Here is a 13,409-nt window from a genome sequence, read left to right on the forward strand (position 1 = left end):
GCAGGTGTCCCCTTAACTTTCACCGCTCGCTTGGTACTTACCCATGCCTAGCGTGACACTATCTCTATGCTTGGACAAGATTGATCTTCCTACAGAGCGTTCATCCATCAAGTCGCCATAGCTCGAGATTGAGTTGAAGGCCGTTAGTTGGGTCATGACATAGGCAGCGTTTTACAACACCAGCATAATCAATAAGATATCTAATATCGAATGCGCATGCTGCTTAGCAGTCCTTTCAAAGTTTTTGCTGCGCTTTTCATCCATTCAAATGAATGGGTAAAAAATATAAGGAAAAAAGTTGCAAAAAACGCATAGCATAGCGAGTGCTCCTCTGTATGGGAGAGATGGCCGAGATAGCTGCCAGCAAAATGACTGGCCATACTATCATTTGACTGACTACCATCTAATGTACATGGGGATAAAGTGCTCCTTCAGCCCATACGTTATATCCCTGTCAACTAGGTAGACAGTGGACAATGCAAACTTGTTGAGTCTTCTATTATTCTAGGAGAATACTCTGCCAATCACGATAAGAAAATGATTACAGATCTAGTCTGCCAGATTATACCAGTCCTAACGCTCAATAAAGATGTCTTCTCCTTAATAGATATACTCCAACAGCCTTGAGGTGCATAGACCAGGACAAAACCTGCCGGCCCAGGTTATTGAACGTTTTTAACAAAACCATTTGGCAGTTTCTCAAAGAAATGTCAAAGTAATAGAGAGAAAGGCGAAAAACGGAGATTAAAATAGAGCCTCACCCGGGAAAATGATGGGATAACTTCTTTCAGCACCATGGACAGATCCCTATGTTATACAATACATGATATTCAGCAAAAGTAACAATTAGTATAACTGTGTACGACATAAGTACTGAAGGGTGCTTTACACACAACGATATCGCTAATGATATATCGTCGGGGTCACAGTGTTCGTGACGCACATCCGGCACCATTAGTGATATCGTTGTGTGTGACTAAAAGGAGCGACAATCAACGATCGCAAAAACATCAAAAATCGCTGATCGTTGACACGTTGGCATGTTCCGGCTGCTCATCTCCGCCCCTCCTCGGCTATTGGGTGGCCGCTTAGTGACGCTGCTGTGACGCCGAACAAACTGCCCCCTTAAAGGAGAGATTGAGAGGTTGTTCGGTGTCTCCAGCGACGTCGCTAAGCAGGTATGTGCGTGTGACGCTGCCGTAGCCAAATTGTTCGCTATGGCAGCGATCACCCCCATGACGACACAGTGACGTGGACAGGTGCTATCGCGCACGACATCGCTAGCTATCGCTAGCGATGTCGCAGCGTATAAAGCACCCTTAACAATACTGCTATGCAAAGGAAGTTACATATTACCGCACCTGTCCTAATCACACCGTAAATTGGAGAAAATGTAGCTGACAGATAAAAAGAAGCATTTATAGGCGTCCTTAAAGGGAATCTTGTCAGAATATTTTTAGTACAATACTAATGTTACCTTTAAATAGGGCGTAAAAAACCTTTTAGGATCAGTAGCTTTTATAGCTTTACCTTATCTTGTTATCTTATTTTAAGCTCCACTGTGACTCAGTAGCTAGTCAAACCTATGTAAATACAAACTGCATAGTCACTGCTCCCTCCTCCAAGTGCAATCACTATCACTGCTGAGAGGTGGGAGGGAGTATTGATGGGGTAGCAGTGCAAATTTAGTTCAGATTTACAATTAAGCTGGGTTTACACACTGCAACATCTCAAACGACATCGCTGTAATGTCACCGGTTTTGTGACGCAATAGCGATGTCGTTTGCGATGTTGCAGTGTGTGAAACACATCAGCGACCTGGCCCCTGCTGTGAAGTTGTAATCGTTACAAATCGTTCAGGACCATTCCTAGGTCCTTTGTTTCCCGCTGTGCAGCATGCATCGCTACAAAGTTTCAGTGTGTGAAAGACTTTGCAGCCACTTTGTTAGCAACTTCCCTTTCAAAAAGCTGCTTATCAACGTCCCCAACAACCAGCTAGGTCGCTCTGCAGGTCCGGATCGCTGTTGCGTTGTTGGCCAGGTTTGCCTGTTTGACAGCTCACCAGCGACTCACCAGAGACTTAGGGAGGTCGCTGTTACGTCACAAAACCGGTGACGTTACAGCGATGTCCTTTGCGATGTTGCAGTGTGTAAACCCAGCTTTACTGATGACAGCACTGAGAGGTGGGAAGAGGAAGCAGTGAATATGCTGTTTGTATTTACATATGCTTGACTAGCTACTACACACTGAATTCTATGGAGCTTACAATAAGATAACAAGATAACATAGAGCAATAAAACTTACTGAACCTGAAAGGTCTCCTTAAGCCCTATTTAAAGATAACATTAGTATTGTACTTCAAAATATCTGACACATTCCCTTTAACTGGGCCCAGCATTGTTAAAAAATAACAAAAACTATGCTGATTCCTACAAATTTGACCAGGGTTACTATTTGCCCTTCTGTGGCACCTGAACCAGGGCATTCTTCACTACTGGGATCCTTGGCTCGGCATCCTGGGTGCCCCTTGCCCTTATTAAGCCTCATGATGTTGTGAAATTGCAGGGCCTAGTAAGCACAAGAGACACCCAAGATGCCGGGCCAAGGACTATGTGCCAAACTAAAGATTACCCTGGTTCAGCTTCCAGGAAGGACCAGACTGGACTACAAACTAGGACCACGCAGATCTTTTTTGTTCAACTTTACAGTACCCTTACACTAAATGAGTAGACACTCTTCAACAGCACTCACATTTCTTTCACAATTTTACACTAGTCCTCCATCTCCCATTAAAAATTGGTTGTGTCTACATAGGTGCCAAACCAGAGCCTATAGTGTGTCTGTCAATTGCTTTGTGCCCAGTCAGTCATCTACAGAGCTTGGTTGGGGACTTGTTGAGATGTACCTGTGTGTCCGCAGGTGGATTTATACAGGGTTCACACTAAGTTCTCCTCCCAGCTCTGCACTCCGATGGGAGCGTCCGTCTGAATGGCCATAAAATGATTCTCAGATGTGCCCCTGACAAACATTAATGAGGCCATCAAGTCTCAAAAAAGTAATCTTTTTAGCCAGATACAAAACATTATGGGCTAGTTATTGTATCCAGCTGAAATAACAGACACCATAGGAAAGGAGAATAAACAGAACCCAAGCGCAACGTTTCAGATTTTAGAGTCCGTTGCATTGAAATCATAGAACACATGATGAAGGGCTGTCTGACAACTATTTTTTCCGTTATTCAGATGGAAATCTCCTGTGGAGTGCAGAAGCGGAATGGGAATGTGGTGGGAACCCAGACGCCTCAGGAATGTTGAGAAAATCCATTTTGTTGTACTATATAAATGGGCTGACGACTCTCTAGGCCCATCTCAGCCCCAGTCTCCTCTCTAAATCCCACCTGGCTGCCTCATTTGCCTTGATGGATGGCTGTATTTAGCATCTCCACTGGATTTCAGCACAGACCACAGTGTTGGATTACACTAATGCGGTCATCCATCAAGGCAAAGAGGTTGGAACTAGGCAAAGTTTAGAAAGAAGAACATCGAGACTTGCCAGAACGGGGACTGAACTAGTCTTGGCTCCATTTCTAAATCTACCTACAGCTGCACAGGTATGTTGTAAGGTGTCTGATCATTCTAGGTGCTTTAGATGGTCAATAGGCATAAACCACTTGTCAGATATCCTTAAAGAGGGTGTCCTGTTTCATATGTTATGATGGGCTGCAGCGGTCACATCTACAAGGTTTGTACCCAACGAAGACAAAGTGGCTCTGTTGTCAAGCACAATAAACTGTGCCCAGTGATTGTCTGCAGTAACTACGATTGAGGTAGACATGACATCACCACTGCAGCCAATCAATTAAGGCTGGAGCAGTGGCGGCGAGGAAGTGCAGGACCCGGGAAGAGAGCGGAAAAGGTCCATTTGTTTTCTCACCAGCCTACAATCTTATAGAATAATACAATTTAAACCAAGAGAACTGCTTTAAAAGATCACATTATCAGCTCTTCCTTTCCTCTCATAAAGAACTGAAGATTCCAAAATCTGCTTCAGAATGATCACCTGATCTGCCCACAATATATACTAAATGTGGTACCAGGTGGAGATATCACAGTCAGATCATTTTCTTCAACTCACTGCATAACAAATAGAAACGGGACTTGATGGCAGCACAACGAGAAACAAATGCGATCATCAATAAAAAAAACTTTTTAAAATGTTTTTCTCACTTCTAATTCTGAAACTTCTTTAATAATTCAATTGTGAACAACTAATTACAAGTAATGTGTCACTTGCTCACAAAACGGATGATTCTCTTCTCCTACCCTCCTTTCACTGCTGTATACAAGGTATATCATCACTGCTGTATACAAGGTATATCATTACTGCTGTATACAAGGTATATCATCACTGCTGTATACAAGGTATATCATCACTGCTGTATACAAGGTATATCATCACTGCTGTATACAAGGTATATCATCACTGCTGTATACAAGGTATATCATCACTGCTGTATACAAGGTATATCATCACTGCTGTATACAAGGTATATCATCACTTCTGTATACAAGGTATATCATCACTGCTGTATACAAGGTATATCATCACTGCTGTATACAAGGTATATCATCACTGCTGTATACAAGGTATATCATCACTTCTGTATACAAGGTATATCATCACTGCTGTATACAAGGTATATCATCTCTGCTGTATAGGTATAGGAGGTATATCATCACTGCTGTATACAAGGTATATCATCTCTGCTGTATACAAGGTATATCATCACTTCTGTATACAAGGTATATCATCACTCCTGTATACAAGGTATATCATCACTGCTGTATACAAGGTATATCATCACTGCTGTATACAAGGTATATCATCACTGCTGTATACAAGGTATATCATCACTGCTGTATACAAGGTATATCATCACTGCTGTATACAAGGTATATCATCACTGCTGTATACAAGGTATATCATCACTTCTGTATACAAGGTATATCATCACTGCTGTATACAAGGTATATCATCTCTGCTGTATAGGTATAGGAGGTATATCATCACTGCTGTATACAAGGTATATCATCTCTGCTGTATACAAGGTATATCATCACTTCTGTATACAAGGTATATCATCACTCCTGTATACAAGGTATATCATCACTGCTGTATACAAGGTATATCATCACTGCTGTATACAAGGTATATCATCACTGCTGTATACAAGGTATATCATCACTGCTGTATACAAGCTATATCATCACTGCTGTATACAAGGTATATCATCACTGCTGTATAGGTATAGGAGGTATATCATCACTGCTGTATACAAGGTATATCATCACTGCTGTATACAAGGTATATCATCACTGCTGTATACAAGGTATATCATCACTGCTGTATACAAGGTATATCATCACTTCTGTATACAAGGTATATCATCACTGCTGTATACAAGGTATATCATCTCTGCTGTATAGGTATAGGAGGTATATCATCACTGCTGTATACAAGGTATATCATCACTGCTGTATACAAGGTATATCATCACTGCTGTATACAAGGTATATCATCACTGCTGTATACAAGGTATATCATCACTGCTGTATACAAGGTATATCATCACTTCTGTATACAAGGTATATCATCACTGCTGTATACAAGGTATATCATCTCTGCTGTATACAAGGTATATCATCACTGCTGTATACAAGCTATATCATCACTCCTGTATACAAGGTATATCATCACTGCTGTATACAAAGTATATCATCACTTCTGTATACAAGGTATATCATCATTGCTGTATACAAGGTATATCATCACTGCTGCATACAAGGTATATCATCACTGCTGTATACAAGGTATCATCACTGCTGTATACAAGGTATCATCACTGCTGTATACAAGGTACATCATCACTCCTGTATACAAGGTATCATCACTGCTGTATACAAGCTATATCATCACTGCTGTATACAAGGTATATCACCACTCCTGTATACAAGGTATATCATCACTGCTGTATACAAGGTATCATCACTGCTGTATACAAGCTATATCATCACTGCTGTATACAAGCTATATCATCACTGCTGTATACAAGGTATATCATCACTGCTGTATACAAGGTATCATCACTGCTGTATACAAGGTATCATCACTGCTGTATACAAGGTATCATCACTGCTGTATACAAGGTATCATCACTGCTGTATACAAGCTATATCATCACTGCTGTATACAAGGTATATCATCACTTCTGTATACAAGGTATATCATCACTTCTGTATACAAGGTATATCATCACTGCTGTATACAAGGTATATCATCACTTCTGTATACAAGGTATATCATCACTCCTGTATACAAGGTATATCATCACTGCTCTATAGGAGGTATTTCATCACTGTTGTATGGATGGTATATCTCTACTGTATATAAAGTATATCACTGCTGTATAGGGGGTATATCACTGCTGTATAGGGGGTATATCACTGCTGTATAGGGGGTATATCACTGCTGTATAGAAGGTATATCACTGCTGTATAGGGGGTATATCACTGCTGTATAGAAGGTATATCACTGCTGTATAGGGGGTATATCACTGCTGTATAGAAGGTATATCATAGCTGCAGATGAACCCGCTTGGCACCCACGTCTGACATGCTGAAAGTTGCCAGCAAAGTAGAGAGAAATGTGATTGCTAAGGAGGTTTTCTGAGGGGATGATGATGTATCTGGAGGAGACGCTGGAACGTCCCTCACGGGGGCTTTATTTCTCCCTTTCTCCAGGATGATACAGATGACTAGTTTGCGTTGTTTCTTGGCTGTGGTGCTGCTCTCACATCTGTTTGTAGTAAAAGCTAATGTTACTGCTGAGTGAGGGGATTTTACACCATAACAATGACAACAACATCTCCATCCTGAGCTTCATTGTGTCCTATAACCTGGGACATGTACAATATGGCGTGTGTTGTCTCATGAGAAGGTGTGTACAGATTGGAGATGTCATTATGTAGACTGTGATCTTCCATTACACAGGAGCATTCCCTCGCCATGTGTCCATTATGATTGCATATACAATCCTACAATGGGCAAATAGCTATAGCCAGATATTACAGATGAGTGGATCCATAAGCAGAGGATCACGATTAAGATGAATTTCCCAAAATTCGCGATTTCACGAGATTCGATTTACAGTTCTCAAAAAAAAAACTTGCCCAGCACCAGAGTGGGCCAATGTCTTTTTGTGTTGACGCACGACCTCCCCATGATGCCCTGCAGCTATGACATCTAGCCGTGTACAGTAGGGTCAGTAACGGGGCCATCACAGATCAGTGCTTCCCCGCGGAGCACAGTTTGTACAGCAGAGACATGTTCCATCTCCAGAGTCACTGGGTAAGTGTCGCTATACTACTACTACTGTGACGTGGAAGCTCTTATGGTCAGTGGGGTCCTCTCACTTTCTCTTTCCTGTACAGTTTAAGCTTTTATGGTCAGTAGTCTCTCTCTCGCTCTCTCTCTCTCTCCTGTAGAGTGTAAGCTCTTATGGTCAGTGGTGTTCTCTTTCCCTCTCCTGTAGAGTGTAAGCTCTTATGATCAGTACGGTCCTCTCTCTCTCTTCTGTAGAGTGTAAGCTCTTATGGTCAGTGGTGTTCTCTTTTTCTCTCCTGTAGAGTGTAAGCTCTTATGGTCAGTGGTGTTCTCTTTCCCTCTCCTGTAGAGTGTAAGCTCTTATGATCAGTACGGTCCTCTCTCTCTCTTCTGTAGAGTGCAAGCTCTTATAGTCAGAGGGGTCCTCTCTCTCTATCTACTGTAGAGTGTAAGCTCTTATGGTCAGTGGTGTCCTGCCTCTCTCTTGCAGAGTGTAAGCTCTTATGGTCAGTACGCTCCTCTCTCTATCTTCTGTAGAGTGCAAGCTCTTATAGTCAGAGGGGTCCTCTCTCTCTCCCTACTGTAGAGTGTAAGCTCATGTGGTCAGCAGGTTCCTCTCTCCTGTAGAGTGTAAGCGCTTATCATCAGCAGGGTTTCTTTCTCTACTGTAGTGTGTAAGCTCTTATGATCAGTACGGACCCCTCTCTCTCTCTTCTGTAGAGTGGAAGCTGTTATAGTCAGAAGGGTCCTCTCTCCTATAGAGTGTAAGCTCTTATAGTCAGCAGAATCCTCTCTCTCCTATAGAGTGTAAGCTCTTATAGTCAGTGGGGTCCTCTCTCTCTTCTGTAGCGTGCAAGCTTTTATGGTTAATGAGGTTCTCTCTCTCCCTACTGTAGTGTGCAAGCTCTTTTGGTCAACAGGTTCCTCTCTCTCTTTCCTGTAGAGTGTAAGCTCTTATGGTCAGCAGGTTCCTCTCTCTCTCCTGTAGAGTGTAAGCTCTTATGGTCAGTAGGGTCCTCTCTCTCTCTCCTGTAGAGTGTAAGCTCTTATGGTCAGTGGGGGTCATCTCTGTCTCCTATAGCGTGTAAGCTCTTATTGTCAGTAAAGCCCTTTATGTCTCCGGTAGAGTGTAATCTCTTATGGTCAATAGGGACCTCTATCTATCTCTTCTTTCCATTACATATATTTTATGAACAATTACAAGCTTACAGTACCATCTCATTGGTTAGCACTGGATCATGGCTTTAAATCTAGGTTTAAATGAACAAAAATGTCTGCATGCAGTATTTATACTGATTTTCCTCCATACTCCCAAGCCATCCTGCATGATGGTACCGTACCACTATTCTCTGGCCGGGCTTGGGTATTACCAGTTCTTGTGTGGATTTCATCAGGTTCTCCATATTCCTCTTCACTTCAGAAACACAGCGAGAAGTTCTTTGCGTGTGTGTGTGTGTGTGTGTGTGCGTGTGTGTGTGTGTGTGTGTGTGCGTGTGTGTGATATGAAATCAGATTAATCTTACTGGGGACATTGGGGTTTTTGATTACAGGAGAATGAGCAGTCAAAAACACAGAACTATGAATTATTCTTGTAAAATTATAATATATGAAATCTGTAGCTGAAAAATTATCAGAATAAATGAACTGGACATCGTTCATAGAGCCAAGGAGGAGGCATTTATATAGAGCAATGTGGATTAAGGGAAAATTCTCATGATTAAAACATATCCCTATCCATGGGGTAGGCGAAAAGCACCTACTTACTGGAGGTCTCAATTGCATTCACTCCCCCAAAATCATGAGAAAAGGGGTCCAGTGTCCAGTCTGAACAGAGCTTGGTGTTGAGAATGTACACTGCTGCCCAGGTCAAAGTCTATCGGATTGCCAGGGATCATCGAGGACATTCCTTGACTATCCTTGCTTGACCCTAAAGTTGTTTTCCAGTCTCGGAAGAAAGGTATACAGGCTTTATGATTGCTGACTTCCAAATCGTGTTAATGTGCGAAGTGCATACTGTCACGATTTCCCGGAACTCCCCATATGAGTGCGCGGTCTTGTGCCCAGATGTACACAATTTCCATACTTGCAGTCCCATGCCAACTAGTCTCAACCAGCTTCTCTCATTAGAAGATAATTGATAGAAGCCATATAAGACTAGTTAGCATGTGACGGCAAATATGGAAACTGTATACATCTGGTCACATGACCACCCATCCCAACGAGGAAAACAAGGGAATCTTGACAGCGTGCGCATTACACACAGCTATGATTCAGCAATCTGCAGTCATATAGTTACATAGGTTGAAAAAAGTCCTAGGTCCATCTAGTTCAACCTTCCTCCACCAATTCTACATTTCATCACTAAATCATTTTAACTAACAATGTTGTGTGTAGTGAGGAAATCATCCAGCCCTTTTTTAAAAGCTGTTATAGTGTCTGCTATTACTACCTCTTGTGGTCGGCATTCCACAGTCTGACTGCTCTAACTGTAAAGAACCCTTTCCTATTTACCTGCCGGAATCGCCACATACAGTATTAGTGACTGCCAACTTTTCTTAGAGTGGAAAACTCCTTTAATTTTAATATGGCAGAGTGGCAATAGTCTTTCTCCAATGCTGCTCCTTTCAAACAGGGGACAAGGGACCCCCTTCCTTGTAATCAGTGCAGGCTTCAGCAAAGCCCACCCAGCACGCAGACATGCAGCACTTATACTGAGGGTAGGCCATACATTGTGATTCCGGGGACTCTCCTCCATGGATCCCTCTAAGTAAATTACAAGTAATTTACAACCAAAATAACTCAAAATGACTTCAATGTTCACTAAAAGCTTCCTCAGTCTGCGGCTGCGAGACGTCCTAGTGGTCACTTATGAAATAAATGTCAACTCTGGTAATACTGGAAAGACTTTTCACAACATTCCCCATAGTACGATGGAGTCCTGTGCATTCAATATTATACAGTGTCCAAGTCACAACTAGCAAATAGAAAGGCAATAATAACAATGAAGAGGTGACAAAGATACAGATCTGCTCTCTGTCCATCTGTCTGCCTCACATGTATCTTTTTTCCATAGATAAAATGTATCCAATATCTCTCTTTCTGTGTCTATCTATCTCTCTCTATCTATCTATCCATCTATCTCTCTATATCTATCTATCTATCCATCTATCTATCTATATCTATCTATCTATCTATCTATCCATCTTTCCCTCTATCTATCTATCTATCCCTCTATCTATCTATCCCTCTATCTATCTATCCATCTTTCCCTCTATCTATCCATCTAGCTATCTATCTATCTATCTATCCATCTATCTATCTATCCCTCTATCTATCTATCTATCCCTCTATCTATCTATCTATCTATCTATCTATCTATCTATCTATCTATCTATCTATCTATCCATCTTTCCCTCTATCTATCCATCTAGCTATCTATCTATCTATCTATCCATCTATCTATCTATCCCTCTATCTATCTATCCATCTATCTATCTATCTCTCTCTCTATCTATCTATCTATCCCTCTATCTATCTATCTATCTATCATCTATCTATCCATCTATCTATCCATCTATCTATCTATCTATCTATCTATATCTATCTATCTATCCATCTATCTATCCAACTATCTATCTATCTATCCTATCTGTTTTCTCTATCTATCTATTCATATAATATATTTTCTATATATTTAGGACCTGACTATTCAATAAATAATATTAACCTATAAATTCAATGTCGATATATTAATAATCTACCAACAGATCTAATTTATTGCATATATATCTCTATAACATTCTATCTCTCTACAGTATCTCTCTATCTATTCATCCTTATATCTATCTCTCTATTCATCTATCTCTATTTATCTATATATCTATCCCTCTATCTATCTATCTATCATTTATCTATCTATCCATTATCTATCTATCTGTCTGTCCTATCTATCTATCCTTCTATCTATCCATCCCTCTATTTATCTATCTATCTTATCTATCTATCTATCTATCTATCTGTCCATCCTTCTATCTCTCTCTATCTATCTATCCTTCTATCTATTCATCCTTCTCTCTATCTATCTAGCTATATATACATCCCTTTTATCTATCTATATATCTATCCTTCTATCTATCTATTCAGCCAACTATCTATCCTTCCATCTATCTAATATCTATCTATTCTTCTATTTAGCTATCTCTATCTCTATCTTTTCTTATATTTCTCTATTTATCTATCTTCCCCTCTCTTTCTATCATTATATATTCTTCTATCCATCTATTCTTCTATCTATCTATCTATCCTTCCATCTATCCTTCTATCTCTCTCTCTCTATCTATCCCTTCTTCTGTTTACCTCTCTGTCTGACTTCCACCATGTCTCACCATTCTCACATACTCACTTTCTTACTAGCACACTTCAGGACACTTCCAGCTATGAACACTCCAGATAAATGCTATCTGATTACTCAGACCTTACACTGCCTCTACTCCTTCCATTACATATCAGACCTGTATTGCTTCTGTGACATCAGGAGACTCCACAATCTTGTCACCAACAAAGCTTGATCCACAGAATTTCTACCCTGAAGGGTTAATCAATGCACCACAAACAAAACACAAAGAGACAAAACAAACAGAAGCCCACACTGCTACAATGTGACACATCATCAGCTCCTGCAAACAACAGGGGAGCCTGGGAGGAAGAAACAAGTAGCAATCTTCATGTCTTGGGTTTGGACATTCATCCCCCAAGTCAGGAAACTTTGATGTGAGCTTTCCATAGATGGAGCATAAGAGCAGCCATTATTAGAGATGTGCACATGATGAGACTGGTGGATGCATACAATTGGTGCTGTAGAGAGAACATGCAACTTCCTAACTTTGCAGACACTGGTTCAGATGAATGTGATGGGCAGTGAGCACAGCACAGCTCAGCAGTGCGCAGCCTGGAGTACTTTATCAGCTCACCTTAGCTGGGGCTTCTCCCACGCATCCTTCCACACACTCCTGCAATGCTCGCCCTGTGGGTGATGGCACAAGAGACTGGATCTACCTAACCTGGAGGCGTCACCTTCCATTCACAGACAAAGAACCAAAGCAGAAGACCTGGAGGCTGGGATGAAGATGCCTTCAAGCAGCACAGACCCTGCTCACAATCGGGAGCGCCTGCTCTGCCAGCACTGAGTTCCTTGCATGCTCATAATAAGCTGTGTGAAGATTTCCCTGCCCAAAGGATGGAGGGAGAAGCAGCTGCAACATACCAGATAATGCTCATCCCTGGAAGCTTGCAACATCCAGTGGCTGCATCAGCCTAGTGCACAGTGCTAATAGGTTTAATGTACCACAGCTCCCTCTGCTGGACATCCGCAGTATTGCATCTGAGCAGAAAGGAGTTAGTGCTGAGGACAGTCAGCTTATTTAATCATCATTATATACTTATATAGTCCGAAGGCAAAGTCATTATCATTGTAAATCTCTGTTTAGTGCCATAATCTAAACTATTTCCTATATACTTGAATTAAAAATTCCCCACTACTCTACCTAACTGCTATTTTATATTTTTTTTTACTACTTCCTTCTTGATAACGCTTCACCTGAGAATCCCAGTACATGCTGGTGTAGTCAAATGATGTGAAAATAAACTCAACTGAAAGATAGACGCAGAATAAATTATTTTAAAGGGAACCTGTTAGATGCAATATGCACCCAGAACCACAAGCAGTTCTGGATGCATATTGCTAATCCCTGCCTGACCGTTCAGATCCTTTATGATATGCTAATGAGTGCAGCGACTAGTTGGAAGGGTGTTACTTCTCTTGGCTAGTCGGCCCCTTATCATGTAAACACGTCCCTGAGGGTGTGCTACCATGCTAAGAGGACAAAATGAGAGCTAGAACTAATGCCCCAAATACAGTCATATGAAAAAGTTTGGGCACCCCTATTAATGTTAAACTTTTTTTTTTATAACAAATTGGGGTTTTGCAACAGTGATTTCAGTTTCATATATCTAATAACTGATGGACTG

General features: G+C 41.1%; 1 protein-coding gene across 3 annotated transcripts in view; it reads right to left on the bottom strand.

The window, feature by feature from the left end:
• Positions 1-12,665, bottom strand: part of MTUS2 (microtubule associated scaffold protein 2) — a 927,516-nt gene extending 914,851 nt beyond the window's left edge. For 2 of the 3 annotated variants that reach the window (XM_075337362.1, XM_075337360.1), the window contains exon 1: positions 12,353-12,600. The gene's annotated coding sequence lies outside the window, so the exon portion shown is untranslated. Of the gene's footprint in view, positions 1-12,352; positions 12,601-12,645 lie in introns of those variants that run through there. The other variant, XM_075337361.1, reaches the window with a different exon arrangement.
• Between the last annotated feature and the right edge of the window lie 744 nt (positions 12,666-13,409).

The sequence above is a fragment of the Anomaloglossus baeobatrachus genome, chromosome 2, assembly GCF_048569485.1.
Source record: "Anomaloglossus baeobatrachus isolate aAnoBae1 chromosome 2, aAnoBae1.hap1, whole genome shotgun sequence".
NCBI lineage: Eukaryota > Metazoa > Chordata > Amphibia > Anura > Aromobatidae > Anomaloglossus > Anomaloglossus baeobatrachus.